At 39.2% G+C, this 23,764-nt stretch overlaps 1 protein-coding gene across 7 annotated transcripts in view; it reads right to left on the bottom strand.

Moving 5' to 3' along the window:
• Window positions 1-23,764, bottom strand: part of UNC5D (unc-5 netrin receptor D) — a 536,791-nt gene that overhangs the window by 262,797 nt on the left and 250,230 nt on the right. Inside the window, exon 1 of one of the 7 annotated variants that reach the window (XM_037831357.1) lies at window positions 17,482-17,563. The exons of the other annotated variants lie outside the window; for them this stretch is intronic. The gene's annotated coding sequence lies outside the window, so the exon portion shown is untranslated. Of the gene's footprint in view, window positions 1-17,481; window positions 17,564-23,764 lie in introns of those variants that run through there. 7 annotated transcript variants of the gene reach the window in all.

The following is a 23,764-nucleotide window of genomic DNA, read 5'->3' as shown; positions in this document are numbered from 1 at the left end:
CTAACTCCTGCTTATCTGAATTTTAAAATGTTGATTTCTCTTTGTGTTTGAATTGTCACGAAAGAAACAAAAAAATATTTTCAGACATAAAAACCCAGAGAAACGCTACATTCAAACAAAGTAAAGCAATGCTGAAAGCTTTACTTGGATAGTTACATCTTTCAGGTCAGGTTACAATGACCATAAGACAATTTTCTACCATTACCTCATTCCCGGACACCATAAGATTATGCCGTTAGATCAAAATGCTGTATACAAGCCAGCCTGTAAATGTGCATTGGGCTTTTTTTTCTTCGTGATCGGTCACAGTGATGTCCATCTGCTCTCTGATGCAAAGATGGCTCACTCTTGCAATCCTGATAATGGTTCTTTAAAAGGTTTCTCTCAACAGCCCTCATCTGCATACTCCATAACAGTGTAAGGGTCTGGCAGATGGGTACATGACGGCATGAATTGGCTAGAAGAGTTTGCAGCAACTTAGTGATAGAGTACTGCTCGCCAGCAATCTGAGTCTGCCGTCTCATGCGTGTTCTCAACCGTTCTTTCCTGCATGACTTCCACATGCCAGGGAGTTCCTGTGGTTGCTGAGAGGTATAAGGTATCCAGTAGAGGGACATGCAGGGACTAAGTATTCAGCTATTGAAACATCATATTGGATAACTTAATTAAATCTATTTCCTTTCAGGTGGAGGATTTTTTTCCCCTCCTTTCACCTGCAGTTTTCTTCTGTGGCTTTACGTTTATAATAACACCAAATTAATTCTGATTTACTTGGTGGAAATTTACAAAACCTATTGCTGAGGTACGTCTTTGCAATAGTTTAAAAATGTTAGGCAAATAAATGATGTAAATGAAATCACCAGTTTAATGCATTATCCAGTTTTAAAAAGCAAACTCTTCATGAATTCCAAAAGAACCTATGTAACAGGTAAACAACCATTATGCCTATGCTATTCATTTATTAGACAATTATTTCTTTGGTGCATTCTCTGTGTCAAGCAGTGTGTAGGAGATGGGAATATTCAGAGAACAATATTCAGAAAACAAAATCCCTGCCCCTCAAGTAGCTGCCATTCTTGGGGACAGATAGAAAATATATACATTTTTTTAAGTAAAATATGTAACATGTTAGAGGGTAATAAGTATAGAGGAAAATAAGGCAGAAAGACGGATAAGCAGTTTTAGGTAAGAGGGAAATTGCCTGTATAATAGTGTGGTTAAAAAGGGCCAAGCAGTATATCCCAAATAATTGGAAACAGGGACTTGAAAAGATATTTGCACACCAATGTTCATAGGATTATTGACAATAGTCCTCATCATTGTGAGTAGGAAACTAAAATAATTTATTTTTCCAGTGTTGTTTTTCAAGCAAGCATCCATCAACAGATACATGGATAAACAAAAAGTGGTATTGATGGTACACTTTGGATGGATTACATGGTGTGTGAGTCTCTCTCAAAAAAATTGCATTTAAAAGTACTGAATTTGAACAGTATTCATAACACGTTAGAAACAGAGTACCAAGGGAGATGTTTTCAGACAATGAGAAAGTAGCATTTTCCCCAGTTGAGATACTCCTCGCCTACTGACTCTTCTTGGGAATTGGCACGTTCTCCCTCCTCTTCTTGCCTCCCAGGGGAAGGGGACTGATGACCTGATACAGTGGGAAATTATTCAGCCATAAAAAGGTAGGCAGGCTGATACATGTTACAACACAGATGGAAGATGTCACGTTGAACAAAATAAGCCAGACACAAAAGGACAAATGGTGTTTGATTACACTTATATGGAATACCTAGAATATCCAAATTCATCGAGATCAATTATGGGTTACAGGGGTGGAGGAAGGGAGTTCCTGCTTAATGGGTACAGAGTATCCATCTGGGGTGATGGAAAAGTTTGGACACCAGATGCATGTGATGGAAGCACCACGCGGCAAATATAATATCCCTGAACTGCACACATAAAAGTGGTTAAAATGGGCAATTGCGTTGTACATCAGATACCAAAATAAAATTAAAAAAATAAAAAGGAGGGCCAAGGGAGTTAAAGGACAAAGGTGGTGAGGAACAAGTCATACGAGTATTTAGGGAGGGACATTTCAAGCCCAAGAGAGAGAAGGGTGAAGGCCCTGGGTCAGGAGTGTGCCCGCCATGCCTGAGGATGCCCAGGAAGCTAGAAAGTGTGGAATTGAATGCTTATGGGGTGGGGAGATGGGGACGCACAGAGAGGAGGAGGAGAGGAGAATAAAAGGAAGAGGAGGAGGAATTGCACATGTACAGCTTTGCGGACCACTGGACATTGAGTCTCAGTGAGACGATGAACCGTGGCAGCTCTAGACAGACGGGTATGCTCTCACCTCCTTCCCATCTGCTCAGACATCACCTCTCCATGGAGGCCACCCTGATCACCCAGTTCAGTGCCACAACCTGTGCTGTGAGTCCCCCTCCACTCCTCATTCTTCATATCCTGATCTACCTTATTTTCATAGCAATTTTCACCTAACTTTCTAGCGCTTTTACTCATTTATAATGCATACATACATTATTCCCTATCTCCCTACTGGAGTGTTGGTGTACAGAGCAGAGCTTTGCTTGGGTTTGCTCACTGATGACTCCTGGCACCCTGGGTCTCTGGTACTTCCTACGTGCTCAAACCAGAACTTTGGAGCTGACACCAGCCACGTGCCTCCCCAGCTAACAGAGGTTTTCAGATGCCATCGGCCATGCTCCAGTGAAGGTACCCGATTGCTGATGTGTTACCTTGGACACTTTATGGCCTTAGGACTGTAACTGTGTAACCAAATAAACCCCTTTTATAAAAGCCAATCCATTTCTGGTGTTTTGCATGCCGGCAGCATTAGCAAACCAGAACAGATTTTATCGAGGTTTTACATCAGATTTTTAAAATGCTAAGAACCATTTCAAAACAGCTGTAGGAAGCATCTATATTTAGAATGAAAAAGGGGAATTTTGGAGAAGTGAGTCCTGAAAATGCAGTTATCCCTTCCACATCGTGGGAGTTAGGGTCAGGGCACCCCCACAATCTGGAAAATCCATGTAGATCAGTTTTTTTTTCAGGGTTTCAAGAAACTCCTTAACTGCGTCTTGATGGGCAGACACTGCCTCTCCCATTACTTTTACATTGCAAGGCTACAGCTTTTTTTTTTAATTTTCAAACCAGCCTTTGCTGGCCTGAAAATCCGGAGGGGGACCCTTCACCTTCATTTTTCTTTAGAGAATCACGTCAGGACTAGCATTTTCTTGTTTGATGTCAGGGTCTACTAGAATGCCGCTTTTATAAAATCCTGCAAATTTCTAGCCTTTGTGTGTTGTCTACAGGCCTTTGTGTGTCTTCTGTGACTTCCACAAAACTCCCCCAAAATTACCATTGAATTTCTTATGCCAATCTGCAATGTATCGGATGGGGAAAGTCACAATGTGGAAGGGATAACTGTAAAGAGTGGCTCTTTATCACCCATGTTTGAGAGGCAGGAAAGGAGAAGCGGGGAATGAGGCTGAAAGTCCTCACCCTGAGTGAGCCACCCTGAGAAGGAAACAAAAACAAATTACTTACTTCTGATTCCCTTCAAGATTCAACCCCCTCCAAAGTTCAAGAAATTGCACTTAGTCGGCATATAAAATTCCTACTTCAGAAATTCCAAGGGAAGAAGTGTAACTTAAATTCTCCTTAGTAAATATAATTAGTTTTTTTTCATAATAGTGAGACTGTCCAGGAACCAAAGAGAATGCAACCAAATAATGACGTAAATAAGGAGATGACTTCAGGCCTGAATATTCTTTTTATGTATAAGAGGTGGCAAGATAGACCTTTTCTCGTTAATTGTTTCTATGTAAGCACATGTCTTTGGTAATGTTCCTTGAAATATGTGGTAAATTGAGGTATAGCGCCACACAGACAAATCTAAAATCTTGCCTAAAATTCAATAATTTAATAGACATATACATTTTTATAACAAAACTGCCATGATTTATACCCCGCTAATTAGAAATCATGATACCTTAGATTAGGCTGATAGAACTCTGAACTGTCAATTAAAAGGAAAATCATCAAGTAAATTGAAAATGTAACAAGACTGAGTGGGGAAGAGAGGGCTGTTGAAGCTAAAGACCCCAGTGTTTCAAAGACCTCAAAAGCCTCTGTTCTTACTGGAGTCTAACGATCTCCAGAACACAATTTTAGTTGCGTGAGTATTGCAATGGGAAAAGAATCAAACACCTCTCTCTCTTTTTTTTTTTTTCATTTAAACTTTAGAGTTTTAATTTGTTTTACCACATTAAGACCTCTTTATTTGCTATGCTGAGAGATTGGCATGTTTTGGTTGGTGTGTATTCTGGTTAGAATCACAGAATTGCAACAGTTGGAACAAAATTTAAATATAGCCTGATTTCAACACCCTGTACATTTTTGAGTCCCTGCTAACATATTGCCCAGACTTTGCTGGACTATCTCTGATAGTGAGATACTCACTGATTCTCAGGACGGTCCCTTCCAGTAGCCAGTTGCCCAAAAGGGTCTTACGTTAACTAAATCAGCTTTGGAGTGCCTTGGGTTCAGATCCCTCTTGCTACCACTTACTTGTGTGAGACCCTTCCTAATTTACTTAACCCCTCTGAATCTGTTTTCTTAAATCTAAAATGGAGATAAATGAAGAACTTCCTTCCTAGGGTGGTTGTGAAGGCTAAGACAAACCAAATAAAGTGTTTATCTTAGTATTTATTACACAGGTAACTATTATTGTTTTTATAACTACTGTTACTATTTACAGGCTACTAAGGCATGGCCAGAAATCATGTTCATTGTACTGACCCAAGTCTTTATTTCAGCATTTTCTTGACATCTCAGGGTTTTGCAGAACTACATGGTGCTAGGTGGTGAAAGAAGAGCTGCTTTTGTATCCACCCTAAAGTATAATCTAGACATCACTTTTGAAAGGGAAAGTCCTTGAAAGCTGGATTTTACTAAGAGTTGTAAATTCTCTTATGCATGAGAGAAGATTAAAAAAAATGATTAATTACAGGCTTATTAGTTGGATTCCAGTTAATGGAGGCTTTACTATGTAATTGGCCTTTCCCTCAATTAGCCCAAATTAGTAAATTTTACTGTGCATTTGTTTCTGTCAAGAGTGAATTAATAATTTAGGTGTGACATTAAATAAATTCCAGACTGATTTATATGTGTCATCTTCAGTAACATCAATTTTCCTAAGCCCTTGGCAGTGGCAAGAGTGTGGAGCAGACAGGGTGATCAAAAGGAACTTTTGCTCTAACTGTATGAAACACCAAGAAAAAAAAACTGTGAGAAATTAACTCCTTAGAAAAAAGAGGAGGTTGATTCTAACTGATAGGCTATGATTCTGTCTTGTCTTCCCAAGCTGAGATGCTGAGCAAATCTGATAGTCTGTAATGAACCCCTCATGGATCCTGGGCTTAATGGTGGGGATTTGGTGGGGAATCCCATTTTTTTTGTGTTCTGGTCAAACTCACGGGACAGAGAAGGCAAATGGTCTTGTGTCACAACCTGAACAATAAAGCCTTATTTCCCCTAAAAAAAATCACAGTCAGCATGTGATCCCTGGTCACAGGTATGAAAACATGAATTCACTCAAATGGTGATGCCTATTTCAATATAGGAAATGAGGAAAAAGGATGGGGTGGGGGATTAACTAGTGCAGGGGAAGAATCCAAGGGAAGAAGTACAGATGTGATATATCTGTATGTCTAAGATCTCCAAGAACCAAGTTTGCGCTGATTAAAATAGATAGAATGATAGATAGATAGATAGATATAGATAGAGTGCCAGTTTGAATGTATTATGTCTGCCAAAATGCAATTATCTTTGATGTAATCTTGTGTGGGCAGACGTATCAGTGTTGATTAGATTGTAATTCTTTGAGTGTTTCCATGGAGATGTGCCCCACCCAACTGTGGGTGATGACTCTGATTGGATAATTTCCACAGAGGTGTAACCTCATCCATTCAGGGTGGGTTTAAATTAAATCACTGGAGCCATATAAATGAGCTGACAAACAGAAGGAACCCAGGGCAGCTGTGAGTGACATTCTGAAGAGCAACTTTGAGTGACATTTTAGAGAGAAGTTGAAGCCTGGAGAGGAACGTCCTGGGAGAAAGCCATTTTGAAACCAGAACTCTGGAGCAGACACCAGCCACGTGCCTTCCCAGCTAACAGAGGTTTTCCAGACACCATTGGCCATCCTCCAGTGAAGGTACCTGATTGTTGATGTGTTACCTTGGACACTATGGCCTTAAGACTGTAACTTTATAACCAAATAAATCCCCTTTATAAAAGCCAATCCATTTCTGGTGTTTTGCATTCCAGCAGCATTAGCAAACTAGAATAGAAAGATAGATAGACAGACAGATAGATAGATGATAGATATTGTCTCCCCCAAACAAGGCAGAAAAGATAAAATCTTTACTGGGCCTAGTATATTCAGCCCCGTGGTCCCTTCCTGAGGACAGAATCCTAATCATTTATACTCTATCCTGGGCCTCCCTTCCTACTTGTCAGCCTGGTGTATCACCCCACTTTCATGAAGGGCTGAGCCCAGGCCATTTGCCTTTATCCACACTATCTTGAAGCAATGATGCCTGTATTTTCCTTCATTAATTTCTCTCGTGATTGATGCACAGAAGATGAAGAATTTCAGCCTGTGATTCTGATATCCCCTCCTACCTGTGCTCCTGCCCCACCATTCACTATTTCCCTATGTTTACATAACTTTTGAGCAAAGACCTATATCCTGTGATAGAACAGAAAACAGTGGGGAAAGGGCATCCTTGGTAGCCAGACATACATGGATGTGCACAAGGTAAGTTCCTTAGCTTCCTGAGCCTCCACATCTACCAAGATGGAGTGGTGCAAGCATCACAGAAAACAGCTAACTCATTTTGCATTTTCATTAGCTATTACCTAGCATTATTATTAAATTCAAACTATTATTCTTTTAAATTTTGAACATATGCACACTAAACCCAAACTTAGGCATGCACACTGCTAAATTCCATTTTCTGAAGATGCCAGAATTCTGCCAAATGCTTCCAGTTCATTTCTAGACTGCAAATGAAGTTCTACATCTTTATTTTGCAATGTTTTCCCCTCTCAGCGCTGCCGAAGCTTATCAAAAGTGTGTGTAATTAAAGGGGCTTAGTGCTTAGCTGGCGCTCAGAGAGGCACAGCCCCTGCCCTGGAGCCACCTGCCAATCTATCAGAATTTGTTTTCTGCCATTCTGACATTGCTCTCACTGAAATCCTCTTTTCAAGGAGGAAGCTGGAGGAGATGTGAAACCAGTTCCTACTTCCTAGCATTACTTTAAAAAAATGTGCAATTTGTCTTTTTGGAATGTTCACTCTTGACTTACCTGTTTAGTAATCACAAGAGGAGCCTCCAAGGTGGTAGGTTGGTGCAAGCTCTCCCTTCTCTGAAGAGTCTTTCTCATTAGAAAACTCCTGGTGCTCTCTGATAAAGTCAACATGTCGTGCCCTCAGCAGATCAGGATAATTAAAAAAAAAAAAAAACTGAAATGATCTAGACCTAGGTCAAACTTTCAAGGTTTCTTCCCAGCTGCATCTGAAATCACCATTAACTTTAAACAGAACAAACAAAAGGTCCTCCACAATCACTGTACTGGGAACACACCTAAGCCCAAACAGTGATGAAAGAGAGTATCAGGGTGCCAGGAAGTTCCCAATGGAATTTTAGAACTTCCCAAGCCCCTCCAGCATGTATGAACTCATTCACAACAACCCCAGGGAGTTACCATGTAACAACCCCAAGGAGTTAGCATTTCTAACCCCATTCTATGGAGGAGGTAAATTTAAATGTCTATTTTGCCATCTTAGGACAAGTGAGTGACAGAGTGAAGGCCTCTGAGTTCAGGTCCAGGGCTTTTCCGTTTGACCGCAGCCCTTGAACCTACTCGGCTCCAACCACACAAGGCTTCTCTCTACGATCATTTTCTTCTCGGCTCCTCTTTTGTCAATAACCGAGACATATGACAAGCCTCACCCCGCCAACTGCCAGACTATGTTTGTCATTGTCCTTCAGCACCTTCACCTTGAAGCCACTCTTAATTACACAGACTCAAGGACAAACTGCCTCTGATGGCATCAGTAAGTGCAGTATTTCACCCACCGAGAGGGTCTGTCCAGAGTGACCGATGAGTAAGGAAGCACTGATGGAGATGTGCCCAACAGGCTCACCCCTAAGAAAACACCTTCACAGGGATGAACTGATCTGACAAACATGACTGAAAAGCCAGGGCATTCAATAAATCAACGAAAGCAATATGGTCAACTACGTCCACCTGGAAGTCGACAACCCCTTCCCAAAGCCCTCATCCACTCCAACCACAGTCCTTGATGGCCACGGCCACTAGCCCGTGCTGGACAGCAGCTGTCCTGTCCTGAACCCTTCCTGATATATGAATTCATATTCATAGCCCATGCCATGATATAGTGTTCTCGGATTCCTAAATAGACATGTGGTCTACTCAAAGCAAACAGGTCTATGAGTCATGTTGTAAGGTACAGACTTTTTAAATGATGAGCTTTAGAGTCACGAACACTGCAGTTCAAAAACTGGGTCATCATTTTCCAACTGTGTAACTTCAGGCAACTTTAATTTCCTGAACCTCGGATTCCTTGTCTCTGACACTGAATGGTTCTACCTACACCGCTAATGGATACTATTGTTGGCTAACTTGTTCCTCCTTTTGAAGAAAACCCCTATCTAGTACTCCTTTACAGGGACTTGCAATTCCTTATGTCAATCAGGACAATTTAAATTCCATTTTCCTTACCAATGATAGGCATAGGAAGGAATTTTAGCCATTGCGTTGTGGACAACAGTATGCTGGGGGACTTTGGGACTTAAAAAGATGTACCTAAGAAAAGAGGGCCCTCTTTTCTTCTGCTGGACACTGTTGTGTCTGAATGTGACCGATGGATCCACTGCAGCTCTCTTGCCACCATGAGCAGAGACAGCCTGAGAGTACAAATTCAACACACAGGACCACACAGTAAAAAGATGTATAAAGATCGAAAGTACCTAGGTTTCTGATATCTTCATTGATCTGCTAAATTAATAACCTATGTTACAGCAAATAACAAATACCCTTATCATTTAGGCCATCTGAGTCAGGGCATTTTTTCCTACCACTTTAAGCTAAAGCACATTAATTTAAAATATTGACAATAGCTAACGTTTTTTGAGAAATTTCTCCATGGCAAGTGTCACTCTAAATATTTCAGTATATGAACTTATTATTTTTGGAATCCTTATATCATTCTCAAGTAATTCTACCCAAATCATCCTGAACACAGAAAGTTTTTGTTCTGTCTCCTAATAAGTCCAACACTCTGATAGCTTTTCTTCTTTGGCTGCACGTAAGTGTCTGTCCTAGCTGTTCTTCCAGATGCAAAGGGAAAAGCTGAGTGGAGACAGGAGATGATGGATTCTGTTTTCCTATGAGGGAAGAAGTGCTGTCATAGATCCATCATCACCTGATAAGGGGCCATATATGTATGTTTAGCAGTTCCCCAGATGATTCTCTTGCACACTAAAATCTGGGAATCTCTATCAAAACATCCAGAACAAATATAGGAACCAGGAACGTAGATCTGAGTGGCACCTGAGCACCTTCATTGGGCATTTAAGACTGGGGTCAAGTTACATTCCCCCTCCCCTCCTCCTGTGTTCTATTACAACCAAGGCACCACATCTCACTTCATCACCTTTCCACCTGTCACAACTAGGTCATGAGCTCCATAGTTTTATAGGGACTCCCATACTTCTTGATATCCCCAAAGTGCCTTGAAAACCAAGAGCTAGCACTCATATAGCGTGACATGCTCGGCAATGCCTAGTACTTATATCAGCTCTCAACCAGCCTCTCGATGCTATGGGGCTGTTATTTTTCCATATTACAGAGGTCAAAACAGAAAGGGTCAACACCTTGCCCAAGATCATGTACCTCATCATGGCTGATCCAACATTTGTCTCCCTCTAGGATCAGTGCTCTTTGACAAGAGTTGTAAGACCCGAACTAAGTGAGGGTTTATGAAGTTATTGCTTCACTGTTGCGGGATGTTCCTAGAATACATGATACTCCTTCCCTATAAATGTTTTCTCTTACCTCCCCCTGCCTAGAATACTCTCACATCTGTGTTATCTTCCTACCTCTGTGGTAGACTGAATCACACCTCCACAAAGGTATGCTCAAGTCTTAACCCCGACTGTGGGTGTGAATGTGTTTGTGAAAGGGATGTCTGAAGATGGCATTAGTTAAAGTGAGGCCAAACAGAATACGGCTGGAGTACTTGTAAGCAAATTAAATTTGGACATGAAAGCAGAAGCCACAGTGGAAGACAGACAGACACACATCCCCATGTGACAGACACAGAGAATGACTGCCAACTAACTACCACCAAAACATTACAGATATGATGAGAACATGGTCTACCAAAACCTTGATTTTGGACTTGCAGCCTCCAAATTGCAAGCCACAAATTCCTCTTGTTTAAGCTAACCAATTTCTGGTATTTTGTGGTAGAAGCCCTGGCAGACTAAGACAACCCCTTATCCTTCCTTCAGGGTCCATGGCTGACTGAGGTCAGCCAAACCTGGCAACCATTTCACGTGTTAAAGGCATGGGATGTAAGATTTCTTACCCTATAGGTTCATTTTGTGAAGATTAAATCACATATATCAAACGCCAATAGGCACTGTACTGGGCACTTAGCTAGTACGCAATAACAAGTTGCTATTTTTAATTTTCTTTTCATTGTCCCATGGTGGTCTTTCTTTAGACCTTAAGATAACACCAGACACAAGAAGATGTTTTGATACCCACTCGTTGCTGATGGTGATTCAGAGGGTGTTACAGCAGGAGCGGGAGTGGGAATTTACATACCAATTCCTTTTCTATTAACGAAACTTCCAGCACAGATTTTCAAGCATTCTAATTAACAAAAACTCATGATACTCATTATTCTTAATGTCTCCAAAGGAAAACGCAGAATATAATGAATGGAGAGAGTGAACTATACAAAGCCCTAAGTGTAGGGTTCAAATTCAATCTCGGACATTTGCCAAGTACATGCTCTTGGGCAACTCAATTTACCCAGGTGTAGGTTTTGGTGCTGCTACACCTGACTGGGTTGTGACTTTGCCATGTTATTTATTAGTTGTGTGATCTTGGGCAATGCTTCAAATCACCAGGGATGTTGTTAAAATGCAGGTTCTGATTTAGTTGTTCCAGGGAGAGGCGTGTGATTTTGACGATTCAATTTCAAAGTAATGCCAATGCTTGTGGCCTATGGACAACATTTTGAATAACAAGGAGCTTCAGCACAATTTCCTTGTCTGTTAAAAAAATTAAAAAGGAAAATAGCAGTATCTATATCTCAGTGGCTTTTTTTTTTTGAGGATTAAATGAGATAATATATATAAAGCACTTAGTACAATGTCTTAGAAAGCGCTAGGTGCCTCTGCAATACCATACGTAAAAGAAGGTTAGTTGTAAACTTCAGGAGGAGCTGCAGCTCAAGAAGCTTTCATTTCATCCAGGACACCCAGTGGTAAGGGCAGCCCTGAAATTTGAAACTGCTCACACACGTGTGAAAATCCTCAAAATAGTACCTATTCTTTAAATAAGGATTTTGCCCTTGTAGAAAGGATAAACTATAGGGACAGCTCTCATCTCTAAATTCACCCCACCCTCACCCAGGATAGTTTATCCAATCACCTGTGTGTTCTGGTTAAGGACATTTAACCCTTTAGACACTGCAGAAATTAAGAAGGGGTAACTTCCATAAAATGTGCTTATAATTGGGTGTGGGAGATTAACACATTTGTCTCTACCAATGAGTATAAATAGGCTCGTAAAACACTAGTAGTCGTACTCTCTTGCCAGCTCAAAACAATGTGTCATCCCATTGCAGTCTCTTTTGAATTTTAATATATACACACACAGAAATTAAATTTTAATACATATGTACACACACACAAAATGCTCAAATTTAAATATTAAGTGAAATGTAAGTGATCTCAAATAATCTCTCCTACATTTACTTAATGGTGATGTTAAAAAAGGAAACCGCATTCAATAAACCAGTTCCTAAAAAATACACACAGTTTTACTTGTTAATACATCCAATAAAGCATATCAAGAAAATATTTGCTTGTAAGTAAAACAGCCTTGCAGGAGAGGTCTGAGAAGCCCATGGGAAGGCTGGACTCATCAAAAACAGTCTAATGATGGTGAGATTGGAGTCATATTATACAAATCCTTTTTCTGAATCCCGAATGATAAGAGACATGATTTTTTCAACTTTTGTTTCTTCCGCCCAACCTTCTTTCTTCTTTCTTTCTTTTTTTTTTTAAAAAATGCAAACTCCTCAGAACTAGGGAGGGTCCCTGCATATTTGTTTTGCAACATCTGCCCTTCTGCCCTTGCACAGAGAGACTTCAAACACCAAGACAGACTCAGTTGAGCTGGGGCATTCCCCGAAAAAGGAACTTATTTCTATCTCCCTCACAGCAAGCCACATTCTCCTTTCAGCTTCAGCCCATTGTGATCTGCATTTGAAAGCTCCCTCTAACCCCACTTCTTTAAAGATCCCAAGTACAGAAGCCTAAATGTAAGCAGCCCTTAGCACAAAAGCAACACCTAGGGGACAAACGCTTAGCAGGCAAGCCAGTGAGGGTACTATTTGCTTGTAAACTTGGTCAGGCCACACCTGGAAGGGATGGAGTTCTTAGGAGAATTTATTTCTGACACTAAGCCTCTCTATAGAGATGGGCTTATTTCAACTGCCTCAATAATCACATTTCGTAAACTGTGCTAACTTTTCCACCAAGCAGTTTCATGTCTGCCTGCCTGTCTTTGTCAGTTAGACTCATATCGAGAACCTACTAAATGTCAGGTGCTTTGCAAGATGCAGGTGAACAAATCACACCTGTTTCCTGACATCTTCAAGCCCATGGAAGGGCACCCAGAGGGTTACTCAGAGGACTTCTGCTACTCTAAATGCATAAAGAAATATTTCATGCTGCTTTTTAATTTCCCATTTATTTTATAATTTTAGCAAACAGCTTTCTGAATCACTATCAAAGGGATATTTTCCTACTAACCTTTTTTTTTTTTTTTAAAACTCATTTACCCACTCTATACCCCCAAAATAGACCGTTGTCAGGTGAATTCACAATGAACTGGCCTGACCATTTTCTTTAATTCCTTCATTTATGCATGCATTCAGTCATTCACCAAGCATAGTATTCAGCAGTTTGGTGTGCAAGGCTTTGGGCTAGTTATCCCTCAAGACGCTCATAGTCTAGTGAGGAAGGTTATAACACAATGGAATATAATTAAGGTTTGCACAAACTGCTAGAGGGATTCAGGAAAGAGAGGCAAGGAAAGAGATGCCAAGTTTGGCTACAAGAGAGGGAGATATTTCAGTTATTGGTTCCTACAAATAAGTAGGTGTTCCAATAATCACAACTTGACTAGGAACTGTTGGGGGGGGGAGGAGTGATGGAATGGAAGCATTTAATATCTTAATGTTGTCTATAACAGAGGTTAAGACAAATCTCCTTGAAAATTAAATAGTACTGGCTTAAAGCAATTAAAAAAAAGCAAGGTGATGGTGTTCATTAGTTTTTGTTATTGCTTAATGCTGTCTTCAGTTTGAGTGGTGCAAGATAATGTTTACCCATTTTCAATTTGATATTTTCACTTGCACAAAATCCAATTAGCATATCAGATGCTTTGCATTTCTAGCACAAATATTAATGAAACATTGGGGTGGGGGGACAAGAAAATGAGATGTTGCATCTGCATGATTCACGGATATGTCTCAATATTCATGCAAAGCACCAACTAATGAGCAACAGCTGAAAAGCAATATAGGGTAATAACTATTACATATTATTAATGCCCTGCTTGGCAGTGAAGACAGGTCTTTTACTTGCTGCTTATAAACAGCTTATATTGCCCCCACAATTTCCTCCCAAGCTACTCTTCTCAATAGCTTTTCAACACTAAAACCAAAACTTTCAAAGAGAAATGAAATGGGCTCCACAAAAAAATGCTTCCTCTGGCTAAATGATACCAGAATAGATACAATTATAATACATTTACAGTGTTTGTTTAAAAGTCTTCACCCCAGAGAACAAAGTTTTCCCCACAACTGAACTTGATGAAATCCCTGAATCATACTTGGTTTGTTTGGTGGGGCAATTTCTGTCATATGGTCAGCTAAGTTAGGATAAATCAAAGAGATAAACTTCCATGCGGGAGAACTAAGGGGTGGCATGGCTAACACTCAATCATCCACAAAGGAAGACTGCAATCAAGTTTCCTCCCAAGTGCAATTACTGACTTCATGTAGGTGCTTATCAGGACGTGGGTCTGAATTGTTTGCTAATGCATGCACCTGCAAACAGGCAAAAGGACAGTAATAAATGAAACAGAATTCTGGCTTGATCATAATTGCACCTATGGTGTGGTGCTTATTCTTAGCTAGGGAAGCATTTCATTTACTGAAGCTATTGCTCTGAACCAATCCCCAAGATCTTCCCCCAACTTGATTTGCAGATCAATTGTCATGATTAAAGTTAAGGGATTCAAAGGAGCTGCTGATTCAAATGTTAGCTGTTTTTACTGCAGTGCTATTCACATCCTGCTTTAGACAAAGTAGGTTGAGTTCCTGTTTCCAGGCAAGCAAGCTTCAAAAAATTGGTGAATGTTTGGAAGCAACTCTTGGGGAAAGAAGAACATAGGAGTGAAAGGAATGAAAATATATAAGGTAAGTTGTGACAAATGAAAGTGTTGTCAACTGTAATGGGATGCACCCATTTCCTTCAGTATTCACAAATTTCATGCTAATGAAACTATGGGTTGGCTATCCTATCTAATGACTGAACTCAGCCAACCTCCTTTAAAGGATCAGGCCAACATATCAGTGCCAATGTGTCAACAGGTTGCAAACACAAGTCCTATCATCAAACATAAATCTACGTACATACCCACCCCCCCATCCCTTCATTTACCTTCTCAGTATCTGGGAATTCCTCCAAGTACACCCTGCATCCTATTCTTCCCACTTTTCCAAGGAGCTCACACCTATCACATTTGCCTTTTCTGTCCTGTATACAGTTCTCCAGTTTCCCTGTACTTATCCTTCTGGCCAAAATTTAGCTATGTTAAAATCTCTACCATATTTTTCATGAAAGCATTCAAATCTACGTCCCACTCCATTTTCTTTCTTCTCCTTCACGCAAGGGTGCCCTGCTCTCGTAATGCCTCTCTCTCTTACCACACATTCTTTAATCGACTCCAATCTAGAATCACTCAACCAGCAGAGCTCTCACCAATGTCACCAATGGCTTCCATAACACAAACTTCAGTGGAAGTTTTCAGCCCACAATTCAATTGACATATCTGCATCATTTAACATATTTAACAACTCCTCTTTCTTGGAATATTCTCTTCTCTTTGCTCCTGCTTTCCTCTTATCCTAGCAAACACTTCTTCTCTGTTTCCTTCAAATCCATCCTTTATTCAACCATTAAAATGTTGGGAGATCTCCAAAGCCCCATCCTAGACCACACTCAGAGCTCCAATTGCCATTGCCAAATTAGACATTTCCTTTGGATATCTAAAAAGCACCTCACACTCAACATGCTCAAAACCTAACTCATAATCTCCCATTCCTGTCTGCCAACACTCTCTCTCAAAGAGGAGAAAGCAATTGGAAATACACAGTAGAAAAAAATACAAAACCTATGTTTCTAAGGCTCTTCTTGGGACTTTTAAAATGAAAAGCTTAAAAAAAAAAGTAAGAGAATACATTTAAAATGGGGCAAGGGAAATCCATTTTTACAAAACAGAAATAAAATACTTGAAAGATGAAGAATTAAAATCACAAAAATAACTGACAAATTTTAATGTTATGGATGGGGACAAAATTCTCATCTGTCAAAATTATTCTGAAGAATTGCACTTGAATGCATATCCCAAATAACTGACTCACAAATTATGCAAGGCACAGCTTTACAAATTAGAATTCTGCCAGAGTATACTAATGGTTTGAATAGCAAATAGTTGAATGGGGAGTCCTGCTTTCCATCATGGTCACTCTCTGTAATTCTTAGGAAATCAATTCTTTCTGTAGATTATTGATTTTCCATCTGTAAAATGAATATAATAATACTTGACTTTCTCATAGGATATTTTGAAAACTAACAAAAATATTGTAGAATAAGCAAAGGTTCTGGGAGTTCTAGGAAAGACATACTATCACAATATCACACTCCTGTCATTAGGGTAAACAATCCTAGTCCATCAATAAATGTTTATTAAAATGCAAAATATTGTTAATTAGAGAATAATAGCATGTTCAATAAACTGTTTCTTTTTTTAAGAAACATTTTGAACTAAATGCTCAGGAATTGTACTAAGGAAATGCCAAAGTTTAAGGAACAACACAATTTTATATTTAACTTTTAATGATACTAAGCGATAATAATCTCACAAAGAAGATACCTTGTATATTTATTTATAGTTCTGGAAAAAGAAAACCAGCCAAAGGGAAACTGTATATATGTAGAAAATATAAGGGAGACAGAAAAAACAAGAATGGTCATTCAGAGAACTTGACTCATCAGTGGGCTCTCACTTTATCAAAGATATCAAACTACTAATTAAAGGTTACTTAGTATATCCAAATGATAGTTATTTGAAAACAAAATAACTAGAAGCCAAAATAACTTCAAAGTATTTTCAACTGTTCCCTTTGCTTAAGAGAAACATTCATCTATCACTTTTAATAACTTTCTCCCTCATATATTCTAGTAAAACTTAGAAATGCAGGATCTTTTGTTCACAGAAATTTGGGCATAGTTTAATTTTCAAAGAAAGAAAACATAGAGTATCCAATAAACCCATTATAAGTATTCAACAAAACAAACTTAGCATGGAAAAACTCAATAACATTCTGTTTATTTTTCTTTCATATTTGTAGTAACAATAATGCTATTTGGTTTAATGCCACTTGTGAGTTTGCATTTGCTGTTTATCTGTTTGTCTTTTTTTTTGTTTTGTGAGCCACACAACCTAAAATCACCTTTAAATTTTTCTCCAACTGGAAAAACAGATTTATAAATTATAAACACAGAACCCAAAACAGAAGATGTTACTGAGTTTTAAAGCAATTGGCTTTCAGACCCACTTTGACACAGCATTTCATAACACACACAACCCAGACACTTCCTCACAGTAAGATGGATAGCAAGCTTCCTGTTTTCAAGACCAAAAACAGATGCCTAACTACAAAGCAAATTGATTTTTGTCACAGGCTTCACTGAAGCAAATCTTAATTGTTAATTAAATTAAAGTGTGGGATAAGAACAAATGTTCAGTTTCAACATGCACTCACAACAGCTTCAGGGCACAGGGATGGACTCCGAGTTCTCAACTAGTGATGGACAACTCTAGCTTCTTGTTGAAGGGTAAAAATGCTGGTAGTGAACTTCCTATCTCCCTCCTCTGCCCTATAACAGAAGCGGCACACTCCACTGACAAAGTGTGGGGTGTGTGTGGGTGTGTGTGTGCATGCTTATCTGACCTACATCTTGTCATGATTAGAATAACAAGAAAACAAACAAAAGAAGAGAAAAATAAATACCCTAGCTCTGAGGGAAGACGTACTAGCATGGTTATGTTTCATTTGAAATATGTTTCATTTCATTCTTTGCTTAAGGAAATAATGGCAATTATATACAGACTCATGTTTAGGCCCTAGGAAAGGAGCAAAAAAGAGAGAGAGAGAGAAAATAGTGCAGCAGTCAGGAAACAATGACAGATAAAGTAAATTAGGTAATGAAATATTTGAGACTATTTAATAAACATGTATCAACTACTTGCTTCACGTAATTCCATCTACAAAAGGGAGTGTGTTAGAAATTGTAAAAAGTGTAATGTGTAGATCAAACAAACATGAACCATAAGCAGATAGCTGCCTTGCATATTAGCAGGTGCCGGTCTGTCTACAAGGGAATGAGGACTGAAGATACATATAACAAAGGAAGTCACTGAAGCCTAACAGAGTGCCCGGGGGGTTCAGTAATATTTAACAGATCACTTGTACCTCTGCCAGGGGGTAAGATCCCCCTCTGCAGACGTGCTGGTGAAACTAAGATAAGGAAGTCTTGTGATCGTCCTGAGGAATTAGCCATTCCTTGAGATGTGTAGCAAAGCACTTCTGTTCCTGGACAATCCGCCATAAATACCAGCCCAGGTCTCAGAGAAGGTTGGAGGTCTCACCCAGGAGGGGACGCTCTGCCTGGGACCGTGTGCCAACTGGGACACTGATAGGCTGGAGACTGGGACTTCCCCAGCCCATAGTATCAGATGTGGGGGCTTCCCCTGGTTTGTTGAGTTTTTCTTTTCCTTTCCTTTGTCTGCTGGACAGACCACTTTACTTTAAACTGTCGCATCATTAATGATAAATGTTTGTAGTCTTGTAATTCAATAAATTTTCTTCTGTAAAGTTACACTATTACAGTTTGTGTCTCTTCCTTCCTCCCACAATTCACCTCACACAACAGGGAGTTGACCGAGACTCTTGTCATCTTAGAGGGTTACAAGGGTGATAAGAAGGCAATGAGTAAAAAAAAAAAAAAAGGCTAAGGAAATAGAGATCCAATTAATAAATATTCCTACAAAAGCTAATGGCAGAATTGCACATGGACAGGTATGATAGATGGTCAGTTTCTGGCAAATAGAGATCTGAGTGTAGAATAAATAAGGAAACACAGTTTAAAACACTAGACTTATAAGGCAGGCTAGGTAAAAAGAAAATCAAGCCAAAGACACGTCATGTCACAAAGTACCACGTTGTCAATTCCTAAAGACCAATCCTGGAAGCTGCAAAAGTAGTAAGTATTTCAAGTGGTAGATCTCATCCCGCAAGGAAACATTTTCTCAAGTTTTTACTTTCTAGAGTATATTCTAAATATGCTATCTTATTAGCCACCAAGAACACGAAAGCTCGGCTTCCTTATTTTATGGAAATGAATATATAAAAACTTTGGTTTTCAAAAATTAGTCAAAATTGAAGGAAAACATGATACAAGGATCTAGAATTGGAGTTTCTTTGAATAATGGTGTCTCTTGTATAAGTCAAGTAGATAATCTAATTTATCAAACACAGGCCTATTATTTAAACTCAAGTCTATCTTGTTAATCATCATGTCAGTAGCAAAATCTCCCTGAATCAGTTTAAAGTATGTATTGAAAAAATACATATGGTAAATAAAAATACATGAAATAAGTTCTCTAAGTGAACTTTCAGAAAGCTGTGGAGATCATGAAGAACTACCTTTTGGAAAGAGATCCTTGCTTGATGATACCTATCACAGAAGTACTTTACCTGAAGTTCATTCAGCCTCTTCAACTATCTGTAAACAAGCAAATGGCAAGCTTTCGTAATTGTTACGCAGTCTGTACCCCTGGTTCTGGGCTGTAGCCATCTTTGGCTTCACCCCACCTGCGCACAGCCAGACAATAAAGCTCCATTGATGGAGTTTTTGTCTCTTCCTTCCCGATCGGAAAACCTAAAAGTAATCTTCTAATCAGGATGATGCTAATGCTGCAAAATTCATGCCTTCAAAATCAGGCCTATAGTCACAGCCTAGCTGTACTTAATTTGCGAGCAATAGTAACTGCTCCATTGTGTAAGCATAGGATGATTTTTTTAAATGCAAGTAAGGAACAATGAGTGGGTGAAAAGGAAGGAGAAGAAAGCTAAAAAGGGTTAAGGACGCTTTGATTATCAAAAAAGAAAAACAAAAAGCAAAAAAACAGTGCTCAGTGCTCACTTTAACAACTCCCGAGGGACCCTCTTTATTAAATTCCCTAGGGCAATGATGTTCATAATGAAGACTCTGAATCACCAAAAATATTCAATGCATGTCCACTCTATCTGATATATAAGCTGAAGTATTACACAAAGCACTTGAAACATTTCGCTCCAATATCATTGACTATTTGTTTCAGTTTGGGTTCTTAAAGGATACCTTGGTATCTGAAAATTTTTCTTCCACGAGTCTCCAAAATCCTTAACAAAACAAAACAAATATTTAACATCTTTATACTCACATTTCCAGTGGCTGCCAAAAGAGATTAAGTCAAATTGCTAAACAAGGAAATCTCTGGTCATAAATAACAACCAATTCACAATTTTAAGAATAAAACAGACTATAGTAATTATGCCATGTTTAAATGATACCAATCCACTGTATTATATTTAAGTGAAGTCAAGGTTTGTAAATATCAAACACCGTTCTTTCTACTAAGCAATGTTAATTAACTCTAGAAATTAAAAAATCATATTCACAAATACACATAAAAACAATAAAGCTGAATGTAATTGTAACTGAGAATACATCTTCAATGGTTCTGTCTAGTATCACGTCTCACAAATTTAGAGTAGGTAGAATAACCTATGCTGCAAAGTTTACTTTACAGTTGCAATGACATAAAAATCATGTTTCTGGAAATGGACATCACCAATTCAGCTGACTCTGGTAAATGAACAGTTCAAAAGAAACAACTGGAAACTTTTGCCAAGTATCATCTCAATTCCAAAAGGCATATTCATTGGGCAAAATGCCATGAGGTTCCAAAGTGTCTAATGATCTTTGCCTTCTAAGAGGTAGAGTAGGTAGATGAAATTGCTTAGACTTCAAAAATAGCAAAAATCACCCACTAAATCTTCGTTACAACGTTGTGACCAGTGGTTGGATGATAAGGCCTGGGATTGTGCCACTGTCCAGTACAAGAACCTTATCAAGGGTCTCAAAATTCAGTCCAATCTCATGAGCAGTTAGTTTTATGACCTGGGGACAGTTACTTCATATCTCTGAGCCTGGGTTTTCTTAACTGCTCAATTGAAGGAGGAGGGGAGGCCTTAGAAAGTAAGGTCCTTTAATCCCTAAAATGCTAATGCCCCAGGTAGCCTCTCCCACTATTTCAGGTAATCATCATTGAGTTGAAAATGGGAAATGTGTGATACTTCCAAATGGGCAATAATGATATTTAATTCACTGAAGTGGCTACTTACTTTGCATTTTTCCCAGCTTTAGAGATGGACATAACCACATTTATTTACCCAATTTCCTCGTGACAAATCACAGACATTCTGACCACCACTAACTTTAATCTCATGGCTCAAACCAGTCAGGGATGAGGATCAAAATACAATCAAGTCATCGTAAGAGTAATTTTTTTATTATACTTTGACTCCAAGAGTTTTTTTTTTAGATTCAAATCCTCATAAATTTCCCATGAAGCAGGAAAGATGAAAGATCATTTTCACATATATCAGAAGGAGAAGCTCAGGCTGAGATTTAAAATGTCTTTCTTTGGGTCCTACTTTGAATCGACTTTGGTACTCAGACCAAACTTTGTTTGGCTCAGTGTTATAACTCTATGAGTTTAGTGTTGGTTCCCATTAGATAGCAAGTGCTGGATGAATCACTACTGTAGAGGGAATTTAGCCATTCGTACACAAAACAGGAATTAGATCGTGCCTCCCAGAGCCTGGCAAATGGCTTTTATACCTACTCATGCTAATTAGGAAATTACTGAAAATATTTCCCATATTTAAAACAGCAGCACTCCTCATTGATATGCCACTCTCTCCTTATATGGCAGCCCTGCTATGAATCAAAGCTGAATAATAATCCATTACTGTCAAAGGTAAATTACTGCCTAGAAAAAAATAAAAGCGGTATGACATTTAAAGCATTGAGAAATAGTCAGTTAGTCCCCCTGTGCAATTCCCACACTGCAAAAAAGCCACGGTGACCTCGGTTCCATGGAGAAGCCACTCTACAAGATGCCCTGTGCAAATGACACCGGAGACATCAAGGCAAACAATGGGGACCGGGATGGGGTTGATCTCCAGCTTGATGTCCTCTCCTGTGTCTAGCATGGTTTTATATTGGCTATTTCATATTGGTTCTCATCATAACAACTCTGGGGCTCTGATCATCTCCATTTTATAGACCAGAAAACCAAACCTCAGCAAAAGTTTACACTTGTGCTTAGGATCTCATTGGTAGCAGAAGGAGAAACCAAGACTGACAATCAAAGTCTGTCAGACTTCAAAGCCCATGTTATTCTCACTCTCCATGCTGTTCCTGTGATTTGGGAGACAGAAGGTATTTTGGTGGACAGTTCCAAGAGGCAGCAGGGTAAGTGGGATAACACACTGGGTAATAATCTGAGCTCTGGTATATAAAATTACATAAAGCCTTCTAGTTCCCACTTGGCACCACCAGAAAGCGTAGTAGTAATTACCTACTTAATAGTGTTCAATCCGTAGAGCTACTTCTCACATCATGTCATAATGTATAGCACATAGTAAGGATGTGATAAGCCAGAAGATAAAGTCCTGCATTTTTTTTTTCCCTCTCACTCTAAAGTCTGAAAACATTAAAACATCTAGGATAAATATATACAAATCATGTTTTCCATCCTTCAGTAAAGGTATACTGAAGGTATTCCAGAAACAAATATTGGGATGTAGGAGCCACTATTATTGTTATGTTCATCACCAAAAGGGCAAACTTGAAGCCAAATTGTTAAGTGGGTGGGCTCCATCCTTAGTGGCCTCGCCACTACCCATCTTCCCACCCACACTGCTTTCTGTGCATTTTGCTTCTCAGAGTTTGTCTCTCTTGAGCTTATTTCTTATTTCTCCTGTCATGGAGGGAAGTAACCCAGTGATATTATATAAAATATTATTTTGGTAATTTAGAGCATTACTATCACATCTTTGCCTCGGTAAGAAATAAAACAATTTTATTTGAAGCAAATATATTTATTGGGGTCGTTAAGAGATTGAAAACTGGAGACAGACCACCTGGCTCTGCTAGCTGGCAGGTAAGCAAGTTGTGTCACCTCTGCCAGCCTAAGCTTCTTCCATTGAAGATGGTGATAATAAAATAATATCAGCCCCAAAGGACTGTTACAGGAATGAAATGAGGGATGGAAAGTGCTTGGCCTGGTGACAGGCACACAGTGTGTCCCTGATACATTTTAGCTCTTGTTGGAATAAGCTCATGGCAATTAAGCCATAGAGAGACTTTGAGAGCACTGGGATGACCTTTTGCCCAAATCGCACCACACTGGCGCTACCTATCCAGAGACTGGCCAAACACGGAGGACATGTGTATCTGCAAAAGAATCTATCCAAGGATACTGCCATAGATTCTGAGGTAGGATACAGTACTGCCCTGCTTTCTCATAGAAGCATTCCATTAAATTAGTTCTATCTGGCTCCATCTGTCAATAAGAGCACAAAAAATCTCTACTCCTGACTTAGTCTTTCAATAAATATTTACTGAACACTCACTGTGTTCAGGCACTGGGCTAGGTGCTTTGGGGAAACACCACTGAACAAGACAGACATGGTCCCTGATATCACAAAATGTAGGTTCTAGTGTGGGAGAACAACCAAAAGAAGAGTAGATAAACAAAAAGAAAATGATTTGTTGATGATAAATTATGTAAAGGGAGCAAACAAACAGAAAGATGCAAACAAGGTAGAGAATGGCAGGAAGACCCATTTTGATACCAGGGCTCAGGAATGCCTCAAAATAAAGTGACATTCCATTGAAATCTGAAAGACAGAGGAAGAGAGAGTTATGCAG

This window comes from Choloepus didactylus, chromosome 3, assembly GCF_015220235.1.
Source record: "Choloepus didactylus isolate mChoDid1 chromosome 3, mChoDid1.pri, whole genome shotgun sequence".
Taxonomy (NCBI): Eukaryota; Metazoa; Chordata; class Mammalia; order Pilosa; family Megalonychidae; genus Choloepus; species Choloepus didactylus.
Note: the sequence above shows the minus strand (reverse complement) of the source record. Positions and strands in the feature narration are given on the sequence as shown.